Here is a 20,346-nt window from a genome sequence, read left to right as displayed (position 1 = left end):
CGGTTACCAGTCATAATACACCATCTACTGCCAAAAGGCAAAAGGCAAGGGGCTGGTGCAATGCAGCCCTATGGCTGTCAGCACCCAGATCGCCAATGAAGGCTACCAGTCATGCTGCACCATCTACCACCAAAAGGCAGTTAGCAGCTGCTGCTGTGTAGCAATGCAGTACCACGTCTGCTGTCACCCAGATGACATATGGTGACAGTGAGCTGAGCTGAGCTGAGCGGGCTCCATGCTTGCCGTGGTATGTTGTCTGCACAGGTAACCCAGGTAAAAAGGCGCGAATCTATTGTCTGCCATTGCTCTGACGGAGGGGGAGGGGCCTGACCACATGTACCTAGAACCCCCCGCGACACTGTTTTGCATCATTCAGGCATTGGGATCTCAACCCAGAATTCCAATGGGCGACGGGGACTGCGGGAACTGTGGGATAGCTACCCATAGTGCAATGCTCCGGAAGTTGACGCTAGCTTCGGTACTGTGGACGCAGTCCACCGACTAGAGCTCTTAGAGCATTTTATGTGGGGACACACACAATCGGCTGTATACAACCGATTTCTATAAAACCGGCTTCTATAAATTCAACCTAATTTTGTACTGTAGACATACCCTCAGAGTGAGCAGATCATATAGAAAACCTCCAACATCCTGAACACGATGACCCTCACTCTGGTGCACCCCCTCTGTGAGAACGCAGGAGTGGGGGTTCTCACAGCAGAGCAGGGTAAGGCTGGCTCCCACTGTCGAGGATTGGAGTGACCTAGGAGATTACCAGTCCAGATAACCCCAGAGGAACGTCACAGTGGGTTTCTGCCAGTCCTTTAATGACCCTTCCTCCCAGCCCAGTCATTCACCTGACACAGACCCCTCATTCTCCTGCTCTGCCCACAGCCAGCTGTTTAACCCTTTGGCACCCGCTGGCTAGCAACCCCTCGACAAGTCAGTCCCTGCCAGGCATCTTATCCAGAAAAAACATTGCAGAGAATTCCTGCTTCCCCCCACAAACAGGAACCCTGGGGTAGAAATGAAGCATTCATCCCTATCTCCTGTTGTTGCTAAAGGTGCACAAGTGGGTGCAGACTTAGCCCCAGCCTCAGGCACCCGGGTTCCCCTCTCCAGGCTGCCCAGGTCTGAGGCAGATGGGGTCAGTGACAGTGAGGGGCCCCTCCGTGGGCTGCCTGTGTAACACGCAGAGGGGGGTTGGAGTTGTTCTCCCATGAAGGCCCCATCACAGGCGGACGGGGACCCCCTCCCTCTCTGAGATTCAGGTCAGCTCCCCATCCCTCAGAGCCCACACAGAGTGGGGGCCATCCCAGACCCTGCAGGGTCACATGGAGCACAGGGGTTAGCGGTTAGTACCGTGCTCTAGGCTGTCTCAGAGAGAAAAGAGGGGAGCCACTTAACAGCCACTTCATCTGCCCGAGAGAGAAACCAACTTCACGCCAACAGCCCATGGGGAACAAAGGTATTGCAGGCAGGGAGTGGATCCGATGCTTTCATGGGGTCCCAGGGCGATGCTCTGGAACTGCTCCCTACAAAGCCAGTCAGGACTCTGGTGAAGTCTCCTCTCTGTGAGCAGACTGTCTCCAGGGAAAGGCGCTCACACGGCTTCACCTTCTTGGGTCTGACCTTTGGAGCATTCAGCATCCTCTGCCCCTCCGTTTGCTTCCCACAGTGAGTCAGCCCTGGCGGGGTCCTGGGGAAGCCACAGGGTCCTGCATGCACCCCCACTTCGCAGTCAGACATGACTCTTAACCATCCAGTAAAACAGAGGCTTATTAGACGACATGAACATGGTCTAAAACAGAGCTTGTAGGTACAGAGAACGGGACCCCTCAGCTGGGTCCATCCTGGGGGGGGGCCGTGAGCCAGACACCCACGTCTGTCCTTCACTCCTCATCCCCAGCTAGCTCTGAACTGAAACCCTCTCCAGCCCCTCCTCCTCTGCTTTGTTCCTTTCCCGGGCCAAGAGGTCACCTGATCTCTTTGTTCTCCAGCACCTTTAGCTATCGCCCAGGAGGGGAGAAGGGCCCCGGCCATTAGTGGCGAGGAGCCAGAGTGCCGGCCATTTATGCACACTGGCCCTTTGCTCTGCAACAATCTCACCCCCTAGAGACTTAAGAAATGCATAGGGGAAACTGAGGCACCCACACAGTATTCAGAGGAAACATTAAGAACAGTCCCACTTCGTCACTCCACTTAACAGCTACTTCATCTGCCTGGAGAGAAACCAACATCACGCCAACATCCCAGGGTGGCCAAAGGTATTGCAGGCAGGGAGTGGATCCGACGCTTGCTCTCTGCTCATCGACAGAAGCTATGTGATCGGCGAGGTCAGTGCGGTATTTCTGCCCTGCCCAGGTGTGAGGTCAGACAGACGGGGACGAAGGGAAGCAGAGGCTAGAGCTTGACATAGCCAGTGTGCTGCAGCTTTCGCCCCCCTCAGCCCACGAGAGGCCAGCAAAGACAGGGCTGCAGGGACTAGGTCACTGGAATCCAGGACAAGTTTCTGGAAACTGGGTCTAGCCATTGCTCAATAGTGGGTGCCAGTGCCAGGTGCTCACGGTGCCTCTTGCCCTAATTCTCTTCCTCAGCACTGCCGATGCCGGGCGCCAGCCCAGCCCCCTGCCAGCACTGCAGGGTCCAAACGTATCCCTGGCACTGCCAGTGCCTGACTCTCCCAGTGTCTAACCCCAGCTGTGATCAGGAGCAGGCCCGGCTGCCAGAGCTGTGTGGGAAATGGTAATTCCACTGCCGGGAGGAATCGCTAGATCTAAACCTGGCTTGGTTCCCCTTTTCAAAGGAACCTGAAAGGCTGAAATTTGCCATGCGAGGGAAGGTCGTGGCAGTCCCTAGAGCCCAGAGCTCTCAGTGGGGTAGGAGCGAAATCCCTCGGCACGTTACACAACTCGGTTCTTTCCCTCCCTCTTGCTCAGTTCCAGGGAACTCTCTAGATGACTCAGCAGGTGACCCAGCCATGCTTCTGCTGCCCCCTCTGCAGCCCCTGAGCTAGACGTGCTCTGAGCAGGGCTGTCCCTGCCCCTGTGCCTGCTGGCTGCCGGCTGCATGGCAGGGAAGGGCAGTGGGGAGTTGTGGTGACACATTGCTTCCTGCCCGGGGGGGCTGTGGGAGCACCAGGGCGAGCTGGATGGGAGCTGGGCCTGAGCCAGGGGATGGGTAACATTTGGTCCTGTGACCTTTCTGCAGCAATATCGCTGGGTGTCAGCCTAGGGAGGACGGACCCCGCTGGGCTGACTCACAGGGTCCCAACCTGAGGCCCCACCAGGGGATCATAACCCCCCGGCCTCCTCCTCAGAGCTGCTGAGAGAACCTTGAAAGTGTGAGCGGAGCATGAACTGAGGCCTCCATTTGCGGCCAGCCTGCAGCAATAGTTCCACTCGGCCCGGCCCATGGATCTCAGCCCAGGCTGGGGGCTCTGCCAGTCTGTGCTCTGCGAGTTGTTCCCTGGGCCACAGAGTACAGCCCTTTCCCCCGGCAGCACCATTGCCTGCAGACATGTGCCTGCCAGGACACCGGGGTCCTTAGCCGCCCAGCCTGCAGGTCCCAGGTGGATGGCAGGGGGACCCTGGGATGGAAAGGGCTGAGAGACACTGGGCGAGATTATCATCCCCAGAGACTGCCGAGGGCTGGAGAGGAGCCGTGAAGATGTGAGGAGGAGAGGGGGGAGGTGAGAGCTGGCTGTTGTGTATTTGGTTGTCCTGTTAATAGAACCTTGTTGTTGCTATGGCAACTGAGTTAGATTATTAGGGGACTGCCCACCCAGTTTTGGCTGTTTTGGTTAGTTCAGTGTGTGGCAATAAATGGCTGCTTTTAAGGTTTACAGCTCTCTGGGTCTCCAGTGATTTCTTCCTAAAACTGCTGCCCCCAACAAAGTGGTGACGAGGAAGGGATTCGTGTGCTGCCCTAGCAACAGAAGGAAGTAGAAGTCAAGGTACAAAAAAAAACCCCCACACAAAAAAATCCCTTTTTGCTGTTTGAAGGGGGTGAGAACTGGCTTGTTTGCACTGACTGTACAACCTGAAACTAAAACTATGGCTACGCTTACAGGGCCACTGGAACCTTTTGAGGAGACTCTAGCCCAGGGGTCTCAACGTCAAATGACCACGAGGGCCACATGAGGACTATTACATTGGCCCGAACACCACATCACTGACCCCCTCCTCCCGCTGCCCCACCCCCACCCCCACTCCACCCCTTCCATGAGACCCCGCCCTTGCCCCGCCCCTTCCCACCCCTTCCCTGCCCCCATTCCAACCACTTCCCCGAAATCCCCACCCCAACTCCACCCCCTCCCTGCCCCCAGGGGGAGCAGGAGGGGTGTGGGGTGTGGCAGGGGCTCAGGGCAGGGAGATGGGGTGTGGTGAGCAGGAGGGGTGAGGGGTGCAGCAGGGTATCAGGGTGCGGGGTGCATCAGGGGGCTCAGGGGGTTGGGGTGCAGGAGGGGTATGGGGTGCAGCAGGGGGCTCAGGGCAGGGGTTTGGGGTGCAGGAGGGGTGCAGGTTGCAGCAGGGGGTTCAGGGTATGGTGTTGGGGTGCAGGAGGGGTGTGTGGTGTGGCAGGGGGTTCTGGGCAGGGGTTTGGGGTGCAGGAGGGGTGCAGGTTGCAGCAGGGGGTTCAGGGTATGGTGTTGGGGTGCAGGAGGGGTGTGTGGTGCGGCAGGGGGTTCTGGGCAGGGGTTTGGGGTGCAGGAGGGGTTTGGGGGGCGGGCTCTGGCCTGGCACACACCGGGGGCAGGGCAGGCTCCCTGCCTGCCCTGCCCTGCCCCCGCGTCGCTCCAGGAGGTGGCCGGAATCTGGGGGAGGAGCGGCACAGGGGTCTATGTTACTGTTGCATCCAGGCACCGCCTCCAGCAGCTCTCATTGGCCGGGAACGAGGAACCGCGGGGGGGAGGGGATAGTGGTGCTGGAACCTTTTGAGGAGAATATAGTGCAATAGCGCATATATACTGAGCGTTTTGTTATTGCCAATGACATGACAGAAGAGAAGAAGGTGCCAATATTCTTAAGTACTGTAGGGGCTGAGACCTACTCCCTGGTACGCAGCTTACTACACCCTGTTAAGCCTGAGACCAAATCTTACAGTGACATTGTGGAAATCCTGGGGTCCCGTTTTTCTCCAAAACCACTGGTAATTGCTGAACGATATAGGTTCCACAAAAGAGACCAAAAAGAAGACAAAACAGTTGTACAATTAGTAGCAATTTTGAAAACTTTGCAGAACTCTGTGAATTTAAAATGTTAAATGGCGCCCTATATGACAAGTTAGTGTGTGGCCTGCACAGTGAAGCTATATGGAAGCGCCTATTGACAGAGGCTCAGCTTACCTTACAAAAGGCCATTGATATTGCTGTCTCCATGGTACTGGCTACAAAGGAGGCGCAATCCATCGGTGCATCCCCTAGGGTGCATAAGGTGTCACAAGAACCTATCCACAAAACTGTGCAGAGTCAGGAATGTTACTGCTGTGGTAAGCCGGGTCACCCTGCATCAGAATGCTGGTGTAAGGGGCCGGTTTGTCGACACTATGGCAGTGTTGGGGGAGGGATAGCTCAGTGGTTTGAGCATTAGCCTCCTAAACCCAGGGTTGTGAGTTCAATTCTTGAGGGGGCCACTTAGGAATCTGAGGGAAAATCAGTACTTGGTCCTGCTAGTGAAGGCAGGGGGCTGGACTTGATGACCTTTCAAGGTCCCTTCCAGATCTAGGGGATAGGATATCTCCATAAATAAATAAAAAGGGGGGGACACATTGAGTGTGCCTGTAAACAAAAGAAAAAGAGGCCTGTGGTCTGGCTGACCAAATGGGGAACTGAGCAGACCCAGGATGACCAAGGAGACACCTTATCGCAAGAGTGCTACTGTACATTTTGTCTTTGGCAGTGGGCTCACATGAATTCTGAGTAACCCCGCTGTTGGACGGCACACCTATATGCATGGAACTGGACACCGGTGCAGCCGTCTCGCTGGTCTCAGAGGCTGTGTATAAAGAAAAGATACAGCATCTTCCGCTTAAGGCAATAAAAACTGTTCTGAAGACGTATATGGGAGAAGCTATGCCAGTACTGGGCACTATTGATGTTAAGGTGGAGCTCAATGGACAGGCTGCTAAACTGCCACTGTTTGTGGTGAGAGATAATTACCCAGCCTTAATGGGTAGATCTTGGCTTGGGAAGATTCAGCTGAACTGGGCAGAGGTGCACTGAGTGACTAAAGAAGAAACCGGTCTGACAGCTATACTAAGGAAACATGCTGCTGTTTTTGGAGAGGATCTGGGAAAGGAATCACTGTGACACTGAACCTAACAGTCAACTAAAATATCTGAAAGCCAGAACTGTGCCATATGCCATCAGGCTGAAAGTTGGAGCGGACCTGGAGCGCCTGGTCACCAATGGAGTCCTAATACCAGTTACCCATAGCCCATGGGCCATTCCTATTGTTCCAATAGTGAAGAAAGATGGCTCCCTCCAGATTTGCGGTAATTTTAAATTCACAGTCAATCCGGTGTTGTGTGCAGAGCAATACATGCTTTCCCGCATCGATGACCTCTTCACAGGCCTGGCTAGGAGAAAAAAGTTCAGTAAGATTGATCTGAGTCAAGCGTATTTACAGATGCACGTCGATGAAAACTCCCAAGAACTGTTGACTATTGTGATGCATAAAGGGCTTTATCGATACTGTCGCCTACCCTTCGGAATAATGTCTGCTCCCTGTTCCAGAGGGCTATGGACCAGATCTTATGGGGCTTGCCAGGAGTTCAGTGCTATCTGGACAACATCCTGGTCACTGGGAGGAATGAGGAGGATCACCTAAAGAATTTAGAGGCTACCCTACAAAGACTGGAAGAGTATGAGTCCAAAGATGTCAAACGTGTGTCCTCACGAAACTCACTATACAAGATTGTTCTCACAAATTTTCACCTTGAATATGGGCCTATGGACTGCGAAAGCCTATGGTGATGGCCAGGTTACCAAGCGAGGGCTCATCCAACCAACCAATCACCTCTTTTAGCTACCATATGCAGATAATAATGAGAAATTCACAAACAGAAATAATTCCTTAGTCAACTAGACATTGTAGTAAGATGAGTCCCTGAAACATGAACTCTTGTATCAGAGGCCCAGTATGTGGCCTAAGGCCTGAACTAAAGTAATGGTCAAGACCTTGCTAAGCAAAGTCAGGCTGTGAGCCAGAGGCAGGCCCTGCCCACAGAAATTGGCAAGAAGAAGGCTGCTAAAAGCACGTATTCACATATAAGCACTAATAAGAGGAACGTGTGCCAGGATGGCACCAGAACATCCTGGTACAAGAACATTCCACAGAGATAACAAGGAACAGGCAGACCCATGCTAAAGACAGGGTCAAAAGGACAATATGATGGATAGACTTGTTTGTTTGAACCAACATGTACCAGGGGCGAGGCAGCACCCTAATGTGTAGAGGGGCTGTACCTCAATGCATCAGGAGTGATGTGTAACCTGTTTGTAGCGGTGTGTAAGAGTGTACCCGTGAGTGGACATCTTTGTCTGGCCAAGGGGGCAGTGGAGTGTCCCACCATTGACTGAGCTGTGTCCATTGTCAGGGGACATATTCGTAGTATGTCCTGTAGAGCCTATAGGAAATTATTACTGTGCTTCATTTGACAATAAACCTAGCCGGGTGCCTTCGTACCTTATCAGAGTTTGCGGTCACTGTGGGTTCTCTCGGGGTCTGCTGTGTCAGCTATCTGCACAGAGCCGGGACAGCACACAGAGGGAACACATGCCCGCAGCCGACTGTTATCATAATCGAACAAGAGCAGAGCACCACACCGGTAGCGTCTGACGACATTGGTAACCCTGACCGCTGATCTGGTGAGTAAGCGAGCTATCCGCTGTAGGAATCGCAATCTAACAGGACAGAAAACCACAAGCTAGGGAACCCCCTTAAGGCCTCCCTGCAAATCCCCACAGCGTTTAAAAAATATAATGAGGAAGAAACATGTAATGTAATTTGTAAGGTTAGGGCAGAGGCTGTAGCCTTAAAATGTAAAATATTGCAAACATAAGAACATAAGAAAGGCCGTACCGGGTCAGACCAAAGGTCCATCTAGCCCAGTATCCTGTCTACCGACAGTGGCCAATCCCAGGTGCCCGAGAGGGAGTGAACCTAATAGGCAATGATCAAGTGATCTCTCTCCTGCCATCCATCTCCACCCTCCGACAGATAGAGTCCAGGGACACCATTCCTTACCCATCCTGGCTAATAGTCATTAATGGACTTAACCACCATGAATTTATCCAGTTCTCTTTTAAATGCTGTTATAGTTCTAGCCTTCACAACCTCCTCAGGCAAGGAGTTCCACAAGTTGACTGTGGGCTGTGTGAAGAAGAACTTCCTTTTATTTGTTTTAAACCTGCTGCCTATTAAACCTGCTGCCAACTATAACCATGGCTGTTAAATGCTTAAAATAGCACCCCACAAAATTGGCGGGGCAAACAACAGTAACAAAGAAAGAGTTACAAAAATCAAAAGAAGCTACACAGCCCTGGACTGCTCCCACTCCCCTTGCAGGGTGTCATGCAGTCCAGAGACAACCAGCACAGGAACAGAGTAAAACACTGGAAACAGCTGCAAGGAACCTACAAAAAATACACGTGCCGTCCCCTGTTATAAATATTGGTGGTAAACAGCAGGCTTCAGGTAGCTACCCAGTGCCTGAAGAATGGGGACAGAAGTGGAAAAAGGTGGCCCTAGTAAAATTGAAAGATGAAACGGGATCCACTGCAGTGCAACCACTACCTTATGATAAAAGCCAGGTTCTGGTCAAACCTAAACCAGGACCTAGACTGGTGCCTCTCAGAACGGGACAAGTAAGTGCACAGATGGAAAAAGTAGCACACAGTACTTTCACTGGGTTGGTAAATCAAATGAAGGAAAAAATGGAACAGTTCACAGAGCACATTACAAGACAGGAGCTGCGACTCGATCGCAGGGGAGTGAATAAAAAGGAATTTCAAAGTCAAAAACTAAAATAGAGCAGGTTCACACTTAAAATTGATGCATTAACATATGGAGTTGCCCAAAAACAGTTAACTGCAGCAAAAAAGGGCACTCCTGACATCCATTTGGCATGCATACAAAAGCAACAGACAGTGCGGGAACAAATTCAGGTTTTACGAGAGCAGGTAACTACCCCGACTCTCCTCTCAGAGCCCGCTAAACTTGCTGCTGCTGCCTGTACTTTCAAATACCTTGATACAGTTAATCTCTTTTGGCTCAGGTCTCACTACCTTCTTAGGTTGCTCTTCACCAGCCCTTTCCCCTGTCTCTCCTCACTTTGGCTCTATCTCTTTATTTTAAAAGTTTAAAAAGTTATAGTTTTTACAGAAACCTCCAAAAGATAAAGCAATTTAAAACGGAACAAAATAAGAAACAAAAAGAAAACAAGGTAAAAAGTTTACTTTAAATAAATCAATTGCAAACAAAAAAGAATTCTCTTTTATTAATCACTGTTTTGTTTTTTAAGTTTTTTTATTGTTATTCAAAGAAAAAATGTCAGGGGAAACCTAACAAAATGGCAATACTTTTTCACTTTTGAATATAATTATAAGAATGTGGTAGCAAACATGTAAAGATAACAATTTATGCATAAAGCTAACCAAACAATTTCAACAGGTTTGCACCCTTGGCTCCCAAACACGACAAAGCGTCATCAAACTTTAACACCCTCAAAGTATTTGCATGAACGTGTATTTAAACTTTAATTTGGTTTAATTTTATAGTTGGTTTAACTTTATATGCTTTTCTTTTGTTATGTTATGTTAATAGGAAACAGTTAACAAGAGTAAAATTGGTATCACAAGCAAATTAACTCTGAAAAGCTTGGTAAAAATTATGTAATTGACTCTTTTGTTAACTGAGAATGTTAAAAAAAACCACATTTATTTTAGCAGTTAAGCATTACATTTAGTATAAAATATTAATAATTCACCTCAAATGAAAATGAATGTCTATACAACAATTCCAAAAGTATAGTTTGTATTATGAAAGACTTGGTCCCATTTACATTGTAAACAAACTAAAGTTAAACTTTGTATTAAGTTTGGGTTCCTAAAAACAAAAACAAAAAAAGGAAAAACAAACAAAAACCTTTATTATGTTAACTAACAAAAGTTGTTTAAGTTACATCCCACAGACCAAAGACACCAGAAAATATCACACCCTGAAGACACCAGAAAATATCAGTGTACAGCGAAGAAACCTCCAAGCATCAAGAAAAGAAAAATGCAGTGCTTTATAAATAAGAGACTTGTCAAATTCACCTCTATCTACCATGTATGGACAATTAAGTTAACAATCTGCTAAAAAGCACTAGCTGGACCAGGATAAACGGTCATTTAATTTCAACTTGGTTACTGTGTAAAAACAATGGTATTATTGTTGTACTACTGTATTATCATTGTAGTGTTGTATTATTGTTGTATTACTATATTATCGCTCCATATCATTTACAATGTACATAACATTGTTACCTGTGCGTTGGTTAAACAGTTTACCAATCAATAAATGAATGGCAGCAAACAACAGGAAGGCAAGGAAAAAACAAATTGGTAAAGAAATACAGTAACTACAAATTGGGTAAACAAATTCCCTGTTAGTACCAGTCATAATTTGGATTACTGACATTTCATCATAACTAAGGCACATGTTATTCAAAACAATCTTGTTTAGTGTCTGGATATGAGTACTACATCCTGACACAGCAATATTTGATAAATTGGTTACTGTCCATTCAGTAGGTTATCTGGAAGACAACAGCCATACGAAACAACTGGATCTACGTCAACTACTGGTGTATCACAGGCCTTGGCTACACTTACCGGCAAGTTCGACGGCTGGAAATCGAACTTCTGGGTTCGACTTATCGCGTCTAGTCTGGACGCGATAAGTCGAACCCGGAAGTGCTCGCCGTCGACTGCGGTACTCCAGCTCGCCGAGAGGAGTACCGCGGAGTCGACGGGGGAGCCTGCCTGCCGAGTGTGGACCAAGGTAAGTTTGAACTAATTCGAAATAAGGTACTTCGAACTTCAGCTACGTTATTCACGTAGCTGAAGTTGCGTACCTTAGTTCGAATTAGGGGGGGTAGTGTAGACCAAGCCACAGAGAAGTTCAACCAATGGAACAGAGAAGCTGGCCACTTCTGTTTCCTGCTCAGTGAAGCTTACCAGAGGGTGACAACCAGCATTAAAGGTAATCTATAACATGGATGGACAGTACTGGGTAGTAACTAATTACAACATATATTTTATATAAAGGCTTCAGTGGTAGTGTCACAACTCCAAATTTCTGTTTTACTTCTCACATACATAGCACTGTGGGACACATCATCACAATCCCTATCCCAGTATTTCAAAACACTGAGCCTACTCCTAATAAAGATACAGATGGTAACTTTAATTCCCCTAATAAAAGTGGGTTGCTCTCTGCAGTACCCCCAGGGCCAAACTACACCACCATATTGGAAAAGAATTGGTATGTTTGGATATAAAGTGCTGTTATATGTACACATTCAGACTATACATATATGCCTGTATACACGACAAATATATACACCATTTCCATATTACTTTTACATATTAATTATTTGAGAGTGCCTCTAAGATTCAATTATAAAACTATATTCCTCAGTCGAGGTTCTGGGCCCAACATTCCCAGGCCCACCATAAGGGACTAAAAATAATTGGATAATAAAATCTGTCTATCAGTCGTACGAAGGAATGTGCAGACTCAAAGATATGATGCATGAGTGTGTGGATGGAAAAGGAAGGTAACCACATAACAGTGTTTAGCCCATTGGGCTATCTTCGATCCATGCATTATGCTTTTCCAGGACGATGGGTAAACATCCTCCCCTTAAAAAAGACAAAAAATGGGGGAATGTCGTAAGATGAGTCCTTGAAACATGAACTCTTGTATCAGAGGCCCAGTATGTGGCCTAAGGCCTGAACTAAAGTAATGGTCAAGACCTTGTTAAGCAAAGTCAGGCTGTGAGCCAGAGGCAGGCCCTGCTCACAGAAATTGGCAAGAAGAGGGCTGCTAAAAGCACGTATTCACATAATCACTAATAAGAGGAACGTGTGCCAGGATGGCACCAGAACATCCCGGTACAAGAACATTCCATAGAGATAACAAGGAACAGGCAGACCCATGCTAAAGACAGGGTCAAAAGGACAATATGATGGATAGACTTGTTTGTTCGAACCAACACGTACCAGGGGTGAGGCAGCACCCTAATGCATAGAGGGGCTGTACCTCACTGCGTCAGGAGTGACGTGTAACCTGTTTGTAGCGGTGTATAAGAGTGTACCCTTGAGTGGACGTCTTTGTCTGGCCAAGGGGGCAGTGGAGTGTCCCACCATTGACTGAGCTGTGTCCATTGTCAGGGGACATATTCGTAGTATGTCCTGTAGAGTCTATAGGAAACAATTACTGTGTTTCGTTTGACAATAAACCTAGCCGGGTGCCTTCGTACCTTATCAGAGTTTGTGGTCACTGTGGGTTCTCTCGGGGTCTGCAGTGTCAGCTATCTGCACAGAGCCGGGGCAGCACCCATGGAAACACATGCCCGCAGCCGACTGTTATCATAATCGAACAAGAGCAGAGCACAACACCGGTAGTGTCTGGCAGCAGACATAAAACTATAAAGATATTAAAATGTAACAATTCTCGACCTTTCAACATGCACTTGATTCAGCACCAGCCACTAGTAGTGGTTTGTTTATAGAATCAGCTGATCTGAGAGGACACGTTCATCACGGTCTAATCCTGTGCCATCAGAACCGATATTTTTTTATTAATATTTAAACTCTTTAATATGACAAAATCTATATCAGTTAACAAAAAACGTATGGCTTTTACCAAATCAGGTCTCATATTACTCCAATTTGCAGCTCTAAGCTAAGAAAACGTGTCACATTTTGGTCTGATAGAGATGCACATAAAAACAAGTTGCAAAACTTATCAAATGCCAAAAAATTAACAACTCTCTAAATCTGAGGCCCACTTTGAGCTTGAGGCCCAGGCCAAATGGCCCCCTGCCCCTCCCCGCTCTGATTAGCCCTGGCTAGAGCCTGGACCCTGCGTGCCCTGGGAGCTGTGTCTCTGGAGGTGCCGGAGAGCCTAGAATCTGCACGCCCTGGGGTCCGTGACTTGTGGGATGAGTGACGAAGCAGGGGGTTTCTTGTTGTTTTCACTGGTTTGCATGCAGAGGGAGTGGGACTCAGTCTCCCTGTGTGTTACTGGTTTTACAAGGTGCTGGGAGAAGAAGTTTGTTGTTATAGAGGGCCAGCGAACGGCTTGGAGAATGGGCACCCCAGCGAATGGTGACTGGGAGGCCAAGCTCGGGAGTCACAGCCGATTCTGGCCAGTGGGAGGACAATGGGCTGCAGGGAGAGGACCCTGGTGACCTGACCAGCCGGTTCCAGCCAGTGGGGAACAAAGGATGGATGAGAGGAGAGGCTGAGGGAAGAGGAGGCCCAGGCAACCTGTCTACCTGGGCTGGGACAGAAGACAAAGGACAGAGGCAGGACATGGAAGACGGTGATATTGGATGCCCACCTGGAAGGAGAAGGTTTTCTGGGCTAGCAGGAGAGAGCAGGCAGAGCCCACCTGGAGGCCGGACAGACCTAGATGTATGGTGCTGAGGGAGGCCAGGCCTGAGGCCCAGAAAGGTTCCTCTGCTATGTTCAGACGCCTCTGCTATGTTACGCTGGCTGAGAGTCGCTCCGGTCTAGAGAATAGGGGGGCATTATTCCTCTGGAAGTGGACGCCCCGGGGGGCCAGAGCGAGTTGAGTCGCTGAGGGAGCCCGCGGCAAGAGACAGGTGTGCTAAGGCTCCGACAGGTATGGTTCCAGGAGGCAGAAAGGCCTATGGTTTAACCCCCGAGAGAGAGAGTGGACCCTGAGAAGGGCTCTAGCACTGAAGGGGGTTCCTCCTAGAACCGTACAGAGCTGAGAGAGCATGAGTCCTTTGAGTCTGGGCTGCCCTAGAGCCCAGATCCTGTGTGCCTTGGGCTCCATGTCTCTGGGGCTGTCCACCTGGCACGCTGCCCTGGAGACCAGAGCCTGTAGGCCCAGGGTGCTGTAGAGCTGCAAGCCTAGGAACATCACAGCCAGTGCTACCAGGGGCATTCTGGGTATGTCGAGGGGTTTGGGGCCCTGGCAGGCTGGAGATAGACTTCCCCAGTTTATACCTCCCCTGTTGCACAGCAGCAGAGCAGGAAGGGCCAGGAAATGTTTCGTATCGGAGTAGTGAGACCGTCTCCTTTCCAAGAGCAATTTCCCATATTCCCCAGAAGGGAGCGGTTTGATAACGGCCTGGGCACAGAGGGTGCAGAGTGGCCGGGTGCAGTTCCTCAGAGCTCTCAGAGGGGTGGGAGTGAAATCCCTTGGCATGTTACACAGCTCGGTTCTTTCCCTCCCTCTCGCTCAGTTCCAATATTCCGCATGAGGATGGACTACAATCTGTCAGGAACAGTATCGCTGATGAGGCCAGAGCACACCTGGTGGCTGAGCATTGTGACTTTGTCCTCACCCACAACCATTTCAGATTTGGGGACAACTTATACCTTTAAGTCAGTGGCTCTGCTATGGGTACCTACATGGCCCCACTGTGTGCCAACATTTTTATGGCTGACTTAGAATGCTTTCTCAGCTCTTGTCCCCTAGTGCCCCTCCTCTACTTGAACTACATTGATGGCATCTTCATCATAAGGACTCACGGAAAGGAGGCCCTTGAAGAATTACACCTGGATTTCAACAATCTCCACCCCGCCATCAACCTCAGCCTGGACCAGTCCACATAAAAGATCCACTTCCTGGACACAACAGTGCAAATAAGAGATGGTCACATAAACATCACCTTATACCGGAAACCTACTGACCGCTATACTTGCGTATATGCCTCCAGCTTCCATCCAGACCACATCGCACGATCCATTGTCTACAGCCAAGCCCTAAGATACAACAGAATTTGCTCCAACCTCTCAGACAGAGACAAACACCTACAAGATCTTTATCAAACATTCTTAAAACTACAATACCCACCTGGAGAAGTGAGAAAACAGATTGACAGAGCAAGACGGATACCCAGAAATCACCTACTACAGGACAGGCCCAACAAGGAAAATAACAGAACACCACTGACCATCATGTATAACCCAGCTAAAACCTCTCCAGTGCATTATCAATGATCTACAACCTATCCTGGAAAATGATCCTTCACTCGCACAGATCTTGGGAGGCAGGCCAGTCTTCACTTACAGACAACCCCCTAACCTGAAGCAAATACTCACCAGCAACTACACACCACAGAAAAACCAACCCAGGAACCAATCCCTGTAGCAAACCTCGTTGCCAGCTCTGTCTCCATATCTACTCTGGCGACACCATCAGAGGACCCAACCACATCAGCCACACCATCAAGGGCTCATTCACCTGCTAACGTTATATATGCCATCATGTGCCAGCAATGCCCCTCTGCTATGTGCATTGGCCAAACCGGACAGTCCCTACGTAAAAGAATAAATGGATACAAATCAGACATCAGGAATGGTAACATACATAAGCCAGTAAGTGAACACTTCAGTCTCCCTGGTCATTCTATTACAGATTTAAAAGTCACTATTATTGAACAAAAAAACCTTCAGAAATAGACTTCAAAGAGAAACAGCAGAACTAAAATTCATTTGCAAATTTAACACCATTAATCTGGGCTTGAATAGGGACTGGGAGTGGCTGGCTCATTACAGAAGCAGCTTTGCCTCTCCTGGAATTGACACCTCCTCATCTATTATTGCGAGTGGACCACATCCACCCTGATTGAATTGGCCCTGTCAACACTGGTTCTCCACTTGCGAAGTAACTCCCTGCTCTCCATGTGTCAGTATATAATGCCTGCATCTGTAACTTTCACTCTATGCATCTGAAGAAGTGAGGTTTTTACCCACGAAAGCTTATGCCCAAATAAATCTGTTAGTCTTTAAGGTGCCACCAGACTCCTTGTTGTTTTTGTAGATACAGACTAACACGGCTACCCCCTGATACTCAGTTCCAGGGAACTCTGCAGGTGACTCAGCAGGTGACCTGGCCATGAAGGGAACCCAGATCTGCACGCAGCCTGTGGATGATGCACATTCTGACCTCTTCACACCGAGGATTTCACAGCCTCCCACGGACACGTCCTGAGCAAATGGGACCCTACTCATCCCTTCTGCACCCTCAGCAGATGCCCAGGGACAAGAGGCTCTGGTACAGTTCAGGCCCTGGGGGCTACTCTGCCCCATGGACTCGTGGTGTCTCCTGGGTCATTCTCCCAGATGCACACTGAGGCACTTGGCGCCACCTGCCCACCGCTCCTGCCAGCTGTTTAATCCTTTGGCACCCGCTGGGTAGCAACTCCTAGACCTGTCAGTCCCTGCCAGGCATCTCATCCAGAAAAACATTGCAGAGAATTCCTGCTTCCCCCCAGACACAGAAACCCTCTCTCCTCTTGTCACTAACGGTGCACAAGTGGGAGCAGACTCAGCCCCAGCCTCAGACATCCAGGTTCCCATCCCCAGTTTACCCAGGTCCGAGGCAGATGGGGTCTGTGAGAGTGAGGGTCTCCTCCATGGGCTGAGGGCAGATGTCCCCTCTCTGCTCATCACCAGAAGCTCTGTGATCGGCGAGGTCAGTGCGGTCTCCCTGCCCTGCCCAGTGTGAGGTCAGACGGACAGGGGCAAAGGGCAGCAGAGGCTGGAGCTTGCCAGAGCCAGCTGCAGCCTTCAGCCCCCCTGCCCAAGAGAGGCCGGCACAGACCAGGCTGCAGGGACCAGGTTATTGGAATCCAGGACGAGTTTCTGGAGACTGGGTCTAGCCATTGCTCAGTGGTGGTGCCAGGGCCAGGTGCTCACGGTGCCTCTTGCTCTTGCCCTAACGCTCTTCCTCAGCATTGCTGATGCCGGGTTCCAGCCCAGCCCCCTGCCAGCACTGCAGGGTCCAAACGTATCCCTGGCACTGCCAGTACCTGACTCTCCCGGTGTCTAACCCCAGCTGTGATCAGGAGCAGGCCCGGCTGCCAGAGCTGTGTGGGGAACGGTAATTCTACTGTCGGGAGGAGTCGCTAGCTCAAAACCCGGCTTGGTTCCCATTTGGGACAGAACCTGAAATTGCTGAAATTCGCCATGAGTGGGAAGGTCGTGTGGTACATGATTCTGGGGCTGCCCAAGAGTCCAGACCCTGCGCGCCCTGGGGTCTGTGACTCTGGGGCTGTCCATCTGGCACGCTGCCCTGGAGGCCAGAGCCTGTAGGCCCAGGGTGCTGTAGAGCTGCAAACCTAGGAACATCACAGCCAGTGCTGCCAGGGGGATTCTGGGCACGTCGAGGGTTGAGGGGCCCTAGCAGGCTGGGGAGAGACTTCCCCAGTTTATACCTCACCTGCACAGCAGCAGAGCGGGAAGGGGCATCTCACACCCCAGGAGCTGCAGCAGCCCAGAAACTACATGTATGGGAGCATGTAGGGCCTGGGGAGGGCGCCTGCGCCCCTAGAGCAGTGGTTCCCAAACTGGGGTTCGCGAAATGTTACAGTGGGTTCTCGGGAAAAAATTCCCCAATGGTGGACAGAGCTGTCCCTAGGGACCCCAGGCAGCACAGGGCCAGCAGCCCAGAGCCACTGGACTTCCAGGAGCTAAGCAGATCAAAGCAAGCATCTCTATCACAGTGAGGAGATTTAAACTTGAAGACTCCTTATAAGAAATGGAAAGGGAGGTGGATATTTTTTGCTGTTTTTAAAATTAAATAGGCAGCCAGTATTGTTTTTAAAATTATTATGAAGAACAAATTTAAGCTTTGTTGTAACGTGCGTTGTTTGCCTGGACTGCTCAAGACCTGAATGCTTGTGTAGGAGGAACTCTGAGTTGGCTTCTTAAATACCTTCCTGCCATTTCACATCTGATACTCCTTGATGAACCATAGGAGCCTTATAATGTAATAAAAATGCTGTCATGATAAATAATAAATAATAAATAGTATGTAATAAGCATGTCAAAAAAATTTTTTTTATATTTCCCAGATCACTGCTTTCATAATCTATACTCAGGTAAAGGAGAAAATTCCTGGAAATATTCATTTTTAGGAGAGGGTTCACAAGACTTGAAAGTTTAGTGAAAGGGGTTCACAGGTTGTTAAAGTTTGGGAACCACTGCCCTAGAGCAATGTCCGGCATTCCCCAGAAGGGGGCGGTTGGATAACGGCCTGGGCACAGAAGGTGCAGAGTGTCCGGGTTCAGTTCCTCAGAGCTCTCAGGGGGGTAGGAGTGAAATCCGTTGGCACATTACACAGCTCGGTTCTGTCCCTCCCTCTCGCTCAGTTCCAGGGAACTCTGCAGGTGACTCAGCAGGTGACCCGGCCATGAAGGGAACCCAGATCCGCACGCAGCCTGTGGGTGACGCACATTCTGCCCCCTTCACACTGAGGATTTCATGGCCTCCCACGGACATGTCCTGAGCAAATGGGATCCTGCTCGCCCCTTGTGCACCCTCAGCAGATGCCCAGGGACAAGCGGCTCAGATACCTGGGGCTCCTGCTGCCTCCTCTGCAGCCCCCGAGCTAGACGTGCTCTGAGCAGGGCTGTCCCTGCCCCTCCCCTGGTGGCTGCCCGCTGCATGTCAGGGAAGGGCAGTGGGGAGTTGTGGTGACCCATTGCTTGCTGCCCGGGGGGCTGTGGGAGAGCTGGATGGGAGCTGGGCCTGAGCCAGGGAATGGGTAACACGTGGCACGTGGCCCCACGACCTTTCTGCAGTAACATCGTTGGGTGTCAGCCTAGGGAGGTCGGACCCCACTAAGCCCAGACCCTGCGTGCCATGGGGTCTGTGACTCGGAGCCTGTGTGACGAAGCAGGGGGTTTTCTTGTTGGTTTCAGTGGTTTACATGCAGAGGGGGTGGGACTCAGTTTCCCTGGGTTTAACGAGGTGGTGGGAGAGGGTGTTTGTTGTTACAGAGGGCCAGCGAACAGCCTGGAGAATGGATACCCCAGCCACTAGTGACCTGGTGACTGGGAGGCCCAGCTCGAGTCAGAGCCGGTTCTGGCCAGTGGGAGGACAATGGGCTGCGGAGAGAGGACCCCGGTGACCTGACCAGCCGGTTCCAGCCAGAAGGGAACAAAGGACGGATGAGAGGAGAGGAGGCCCAGGCAGCCTGTTTACCTGGGACAGAGGCGGGAGTTGAGGGAGGTGATATCGGATGCCCAGCTGGAAGGAGGGTTTTCTGGGTTAGGAGGAGAGACCAGCCAGAGCCCACATGGAGGCGGGATAGATCTAGATGTGCTGTGCTGAGGGAGGCCAGGCTTGAGGGCCCTGAGAGTTTCTTGTGCTGTGTTCAGGTGCTCAATGAACCTTCCTGTGTTACAGTGGCTGAGAGTTGCTCTGGTCCAGAGAACAGTGTGACGCATTATTCCCGCTGAGTGTGGAGGTCCTGAGGGGTCCAGAGTGAGTGGACTTCCTGAGGGGGCCCACGGCGAGAGACAGGCATGCTGGAGACTCAAAGGTGCAGTTCCAGGAGGCAGAGGGGCTTACCCCCTGAGAGAGAGTGGACCCCCGAGAAGGGCTGTCGCATTGAAGGGGGTTCCCCACAGGGATTGTACAGAGCCGAGAGCACAAGTCTGTGACAGGCTATCCTAGAGGTCAGACCCTGTGTGCCCTGGGCTCCGTGACTCTGGGGCTGTCCATCTGTCACGCTGCCCTGGAGGCCAGAGCCTGTAGGTCCAGGGTGCTGTAGAGCTGCAAGCCTAGGAACATCACAGCCAGTGCTGCCAGGGGGATTCTGGGCACGTCGAGGGTTTAGGGGCCCTGTGAGGCTGGGGAGAGACTTCCCCAGTTTATACCTCCCCCATTGCACAGCAGCAGAGCGGGAAGGGGCATCTCGCAACCCGGGAGCTGCAGCAGCCCAGAAACATCACCTATGGGATCAGTGAGACTGTCTCCTTTCCAAGAGCAATGTCTGGCATTCCCCAGAAGGGGGTGGTTGGATAATTGCCTTGACACAGACAGTACAGAGTGGCCGGGTGCAGTTCCTCAGAGCTCTCAGGGGGGTAGGAGTGAAATCCGTTGGCACATTACACAGCTCGGTTCTGTCCCTCCCTCTCGCTCAGTTCCAGGGAACTCAGCAGGTGACTCAGTAGGTGACCCGGCCATGAAGGGAACCCAGATCCGCACGCAGCCTGTGGGTGACGCACGTTCTGCCGCCTTCACACCAAGGATTTCACGGCCTCCCACGGACACGTCCTGAGCAAATGGGACCCTGCTCACTCCTT

The 20,346-nt window shown here is 50.7% G+C and overlaps 1 long non-coding RNA gene across 1 annotated transcript in view; it reads left to right on the top strand.

Moving 5' to 3' along the window:
- The window catches only part of LOC135976848 (uncharacterized), a 1,653,704-nt gene that overhangs the window by 1,324,652 nt on the left and 308,706 nt on the right, over nt 1-20,346 (top strand). The gene's annotated exons all lie outside the window — the stretch shown is intronic.

This window comes from Chrysemys picta, chromosome 20, assembly GCF_011386835.1.
Source record: "Chrysemys picta bellii isolate R12L10 chromosome 20, ASM1138683v2, whole genome shotgun sequence".
In the NCBI taxonomy this organism is placed as follows: Eukaryota; Metazoa; Chordata; order Testudines; family Emydidae; genus Chrysemys; species Chrysemys picta.
This window is presented reverse-complemented; position numbering and strand designations above follow the sequence as displayed.